We start from the raw sequence: 6,775 nt of genomic DNA on the forward strand, positions 1-6,775 counted from the left end.
GCGTGCTTTCAGAGCCAGGCCCCAGATCACCCGAATGATAGGCAAAGAATTTGAGCTGCTCTCATCACTCCCTGGCTGTTACTGCTTAGGGAACGGCACATCCTATTAAAGGGCTGACAACCGGTGCTGGCGTAAATATTGATTTTCTGAAATTGTTAGCGCGCCGAGCCTCTTCTCGAGTCAAATTTTATGCAGCTTTTCATCAAGCGAGGTGCTCGGGGCTCCCCTCCGTAAGCAGGTACCACCAAAAAATAATCCCAGTGCTTCGTGTTGCAGCTTACTGAGAACCAGAGGCAGCAGACGAATCGAGCTGCAGTGGCCTTTAAACCATCCCAGAGCCTCAGATACAGCAACTACACCTAAACTGTGTGAGGAAGATCTGACGTGTATGCAATAAGAAAGGCGCATGCATATGTAAAGCTGTATGCAAATTGCTGCCTTTTCTTCCTTGCTAGACATTTGAATTTTAATCCCGTATTGTAAAACGTTTCCTTTTAAATGGAGCCTTTCGGCTTTGGGGATAAAATGGCAAAGGTAAGAAGAAAAGTAGCTCTTAGTGGGGAAAAAAAAAAAAATGAAACACTGCAAAGTCAAATTAGGTATTAATGATCTCTTCTCATCAAACCTGACAATGTATTTGTTCTAAACATCTTGGCACAACTTCTTTTGAAGTGTAGGCCATACACAAATGGCAGTCTGCGAAACCCTGCCCAGTCAGGCAGTCCTGATTCATTGTTTCCAGCTGCTAAACAATCTCAAGTAATTTCATTATCTTAATTCTTTCACTTAAAAGTGTTGCTATAGCTTCAGAGTAATTGCCAGTGGAAATAGAAATCATTCTTTCATTACAAATGAAGCCAAGCCTTTTTACTTTGATTCTTACTGCTCAGATCAGGTAGAAGTTTGCTGTGTTTTTAGTTGCCATAACAGTGAAATATTTGTGATGAGGAAACTATTTTAGTGCACCTCATGGTCTACCAAGTCTAGGTGCTTATTTCCACGTTAGCCAAGACCTCTACCACCTAAGGTACAGCCCTAATAAAACCACTTCTTCTGCAGGTACCTGAAAGAAATGTATTTTCTGCAGCCACTGAACTGTGAGCTTCTGGATATTAGTCCAAATACTACATATTGACTGAATTTTTGCTGGAATAAAGCTCATAGGCTCTAAAACTCAGAGGTTATTAAAATGCCTTTAAAGAACCATAGAGGGCAAAAAACAAGGGCAAGCTAGAGCTGAATGATTTCTTTTGTATTACCTGTTGATAAATATTCTATTCTTTTCCCTAAGAAACCACAGGGAGTTTTGTGAGAACACAAAACCTGGCCAGGCAGCAGAGGTATAATTTTCTCCAGCAAACCTTTTCTGTGCAGGGACATCCCTTGCAGCATGCAGCAGCCACCAGCCCATGCCACCAGTGTCACCGGGAGCCCACCAATCCCTCCCAAAGCCCCAGCACAAGTGCTGGCACAGGCAAGGAGCAGGTATACCTTAAGAAACAGGCCTTGAGAAGCGCTTTCATGGAACAGCCCGAAGCAACAGACACACTTAAATGACAGTCCCATTTCAGGAGTGCCTCAGGGAGGCAAAGGCCATGCTTTGAAACAGCCCTAGCCAGGCCTTTTCAGCTCCCCAGCATGACTTTCACTGGTAACTTGGCATCATCTCCTCCTTTGAAGTCTGAAATGGTGCAAAACTGTCTGATTTGTACCCACTTTTGGTGATCTGTTTGAAATACCCTCTCACAGTACCAATGATGCTGTGTGTAGGTTAAGCTCTTATCCCAGGATACACTGGCAGGGTTATGGGGAGAAATTAGTGTCTTTGAGACTCAGAATATGCTTGTTGGTACTGTACCTAGACCGGCCCCAATATCATTGTATCCTATATAAAGACTCAGTTCAAAATACAAAGGATAGAAACTGTTTCTGAAAGTTAATATTTCTACAGTGATGTAAAATCCATAGGGACCACAAGCAAACTTCAATCCATTTCTCTCAAAATGGAGAAGTATTTCTTAGCCGTTGGCTTCTCTAACAGTTCAAAGCCTCTCCCCATACACGTTACTAATAATATTTTCACTCCACACTTGTACACATCTACGAGTGCAGTACATAGAGTGCTGGAGTCTGGTTACTGTGATGAGCCCATGGCAGGAAATCTATACCAACAGAGCAGTTAAGCCCATTGTTAGCGGGGTATTTCAGGCAAAGAGCATGCACACGCTCTTCTCACATGTACTGACCATGAAGGCTCCAGAGATCAGAAAGGAGATGATTATTGGTGCTAGATGGAGAGATGTCTGCACGGGCATCACACCTAGATGCAAACCCACAAACCAAGCCTCGCATGGGTACTTCTAAGCTCCCTCCCTTTGACATTAGTTATGACATAAAAGTTTTGTGCTGGTTAAGCATTTTGACCTGAGATTGACTTTTCCCCTCTTTTTTACTCAGATAACTTCATTTATCTGTTTATATAAAATCATTTATAATTATATTAGGACCCAACACGTTGCATGTCCTGAGTGAAAACAGCTGCCCGAGTCACCTCCATTTTACAGATTTGTGTGAGCATTGACAAAAAGAAAAATCCCTGAGTGGTGCAATTTATCAAAAGAAGCCCTGGTGCAAGTGCAATTACAGCAGAAAAACTAATTGCTCCTGATACAGCTTTCCTCGTTTCTGGAAGATTTCAGGATGTAAATGTAAAAGGCACCTTTGTGAGCATAGCTACCTCACACCATGTTTTGCCACATGGGTACAGCCCTGTGTGCCCCCACACAGGTAAAGCACTGCTAACCCCAGGCACGTCCTGTCCCGGGGGTCTGTAGGGCTTCCTGCGATCCCTCTGGGGTACAGTTTGTCTTGATTGGTACTGATATTTAAACAGAAATAAAGGCCAACAAGCAAACAAGCCCCAACCCTATTGTTGTTTGTGCCTACGGAGCCATGTGAATGACCCCAACCCGATCCCTCCCTTCCCGTCCTGCTCAGACCCAGCTTCTGCTTCCTCTCTGCGTGAGAAAGAGTGCTCCAGCACGGACAACACCCTGTCCTGCCAGGGATGGTCCCAGCAGCAAGGATGTTTCCTCACGTCTCTTCTTCCCAAGACCATGAGAAGGGGAATATGCTCCGCTAGAAGTAGTACTCAGGAGTCGACTTGAACCAGCAACCTGCAAACCAATGGAAAATGAGTGACCAGAGCCCATAGTCAGCAGACGTATGTGTTTCTCTGAATTAAGTCTACCTGTGACCTCGTCTGTTTGCTGAAAAGTGAGCCCAAGGTGATTAAATTCTTTATTAAGGCTTGGCAGTCAAACACCCCAGCTCGGTGAAGGCGTTTTGCACTCCAGCAACGCTCTTAGCGTGACAACAGCTCTACAGACTCTTCAGAGTTTTTTCCCTCTAACAGCAAAACACCCTCCTACGACCTGAGCAAACAATGCCAGTGAAAGCACAGCTCTGCTGGTATTTCTAACCACAGGCGTCTGCTAACAGCCACGGGAGGGAGGATTGCATCCTCCCACCCAACTCACAGCAACAAAAGCAGACGCTCATCTTCCAGAGAGCACGGCTCTCAGGTAGGCACTTCCCTAAAGCCTCCCTTGGCTCCCATGGGACTGATTCAGCTGGAAAACATCTGCAGAGGAATGAATCCTGCCCTTGCTTTGTCTCTGCAAGCGCAGCACATCTGTGCTTCTTGCTGCAGCTTCTCCTGCCGCCAGGTAACCAACCTCTGGCGTTTCCCGTTGTTCACACCTTTGGTGCTGTCTTCGTGCCAAACCCTGCCCCTCGGCTCTTCCCGCTGCAAGACTTCAAGCAGAGGATGAGAAAGGACTGGGAGTTTTTACCACGCTTGGCAAGCCCAAATCACGCACATCAGCTGGGGACCAACACCTTGCACGGGCTGAGGCACATGGAGACCAACACAGCCCCCTGCACAAAATAACCACGGTGGCGGACGAGTGGCACTGCTCTGATTCTGCTCCTTTGGTGACAAGCCGCATCCCAGCACTAGGATTCACTAGTTTGCAATGTTTGCAAAGATTTTTGTCCAAAAAGGTCATTTTTACCCTATCACTTTCCTGGAATCCATCGGGCTTGAAATGTAGTTTCCTTCAGTATAGCACAAGCTATGTTTGTTTATCATCCCCTTTTTCAATTAAAAAAAAAAGAAAAAGGAGAGAGAGAGAAGAAAGTCCAGGCAGTTCAAAGAGTTATTTTTTTTCAAGAGGACAGAAGTTCCATCACAATCTTTTTCTGTTCTCAGGGTGTTTTCGGTCTTCTTCTCATACAAACTGCCTGGCATCTAATAAGATGTGAGCACCTGCCGGGAGCTTTCCTTCATTCAGCATTAGTTTCTCTCTTCTTCTCCAACGCTTATTTTCACACTGCTGATAGAAATAAATTTCCCTCCACTGGACAGCAGACTAAAAAGCTATTAGGGACACAGGCACGTTCATGGAAACCTTCAGTCGATAAGAACCAATCTATTTCTCCCCACCACCTCCACTCCTTCCCGGCTGGTGTCCGGGATGGAGTGGAGGTGGTGGGGAGAAATAGAGGTCACAAAGTTTCTTACTGAGTTTTATTTGGAAAACAAGGTAGAGACAGTGAAAGGCTTGCTAAATATATATATATATATATACATATATATACATAAATAAAATAAGTTCCATGTTGAATTTATGGAAAAAATTGGGGGTTGGACCCGATGATCTCCTGAGGTCCCTTCCAACCCCTACAAATCTGTGAAAATAGGAATGGCACAGCCATGAAAAGGTAGGAAATGTGCTTTGAAGTTCTTCAGTACAAATCTCAAAGATTGAATGAATAACCATTTCCTGACATACATTTGACCTTTATACAAGCACAGGATTTCAACATCCCGATTGTCTGTAGCTGAAGTTTTCCCAGTGGATTTTCCAGCTTGCTTAGACCTATACCAACATGTAGCTACATAAATGTAATTTATACATAAATGTCTAACCTACATCTACACGAAGTTTTAGTTGACGTTGTTCATGATTGACATCCACCACCAAGAATGGATTAAATAACTTTTGGAAAGTAACAATTACATTTTTCATTTTTTATGCACTGCACCTATACTGAACTGCAAATGAAGCCAAGTGCAGAAGAAGGAAAAAATGTGTTATTTAAGAAACTTCCTTTAAAACAAATTATTTTATCTCAATCCAGACATTTACAATAGCAGGAAGCAGGATGATAGCATGTTTACAACTATATAATAGCTCCAAAACCACTAAAGCATCCTCCCACTGTATTAATAAGGGTGAAAAATAAGATCAGTCTAAAGCCTCTTGACTGATTCCACTTAAGACAAAAGATTTGGACACCTATAGTGCATGTTATTTAAAAAATTGGTTTAAGCAGCAAATATTTTATTGAACATTCCTACTTTGCTGATAAATCAATGCTCAAAATTTGGTTGGAAGGACAAACAGGTCAATTCCCATATCGTGAAAGCTCAGAAGTGGATTTTGAGGGAGATTTTCCAGCCTTAGTTTTGGGTGATACTCCCTTTTTTCCTCCTCCGTAATTTTTCTCACAGCCAGCTTCAACACCACAGGTAATAGGATACATCCTGTCCTGTACTCTCTCCCGCATAAAAGTCCCCGTACAAAGATCCCAATCACATAAAAATTTCAAAATCGCTTTAAGAACAACAATTTAAGTGCAAATGGCATGATACAGACTGGTATTAGCAACACTTGAGCTAGCTCAAAATGAACTGGCAAAGCTCAGTGGTGCAGTCCAGCATCATGCAGTGTCCCAGTTCATGTCCCCAAACTGGTAGTGATCAGCCCCACTTATGGTACTTACATGAATTCTGGATTCAAGGTTGGCTTGGAGCAGCCCAAGAGGGATGGTTGACTTTCAAGGATCAACACCTCCAAGTTTGAGAATGGACCATTCTCACTTGAAAAGTCAAGTAATGGTGACAGGAAGTCTACACGGAAAAACAAGGAGCTCCTGACAGAACCCAAACATTAAAAACAAACAAAAAAAAAGGGTACAAGAGATGGGATCAGGTCACCCAGGAGGAATATGAAGACACTGCCCAAACGTGCAGGAGTGGGGCTAGGAAAGCCAAACCCCACCTGGAGATGAATCTGACAAGGCACATGAAGGCCAACAAGAGCTTCTGTAGATACAACAGCAAAAGGGAGACCGGAGCAAACGTAGGTCTGTTGCTGAATGGGACAGGGGCCCTGGTGACAAAGGGCATGAAGAAAGCTGAGGTACGCCCAGCGAATGGCATCTCAGGGAAATGCTGGGGTGCTCCCAGGTGGGACCCGAGGGAACGGCATGGAGCTGGGACAGGGGAGGGTCAGGCTGGGGGTTAGGGAAAGGGTCTGCACCCAGAGGGTGCTCGGGCACTGGGACAGGCTCCCCAGGGCAGTGGTCACAGCACCGAGCCACCAGGAATTGTAGGCTCCCAAGATGGAACAGTGAAGCCAGGAGCAATAAGGATTTACCCTCGGTGAAGGAGGATCAGGTTATGGAACATTTAAACAAACTGGATGTATGTAAGTTCACAGGACCTGATGGGATGCATCCATGAATGCTGAGGGAACTTGTTGGTGACGTTAAAGGCCACTGATGATCCTTGAAAGATCACAGTGATCAGGCAAGGTTCCTGAAGACTGGAAGAAAGCAAACATGGCTCCTATAATAAAGAACGTCATGAAAGAGGATGCAGGAGCTACAGGCTGGGCAACCTCACCTACATTTCCAGGAAAGCGAT

Source organism: Aythya marila, assembly GCF_965140915.1.
Source record: "Aythya marila genome assembly, chromosome: 1".
NCBI classification, from domain to species: domain Eukaryota; kingdom Metazoa; phylum Chordata; class Aves; order Anseriformes; family Anatidae; genus Aythya; species Aythya marila.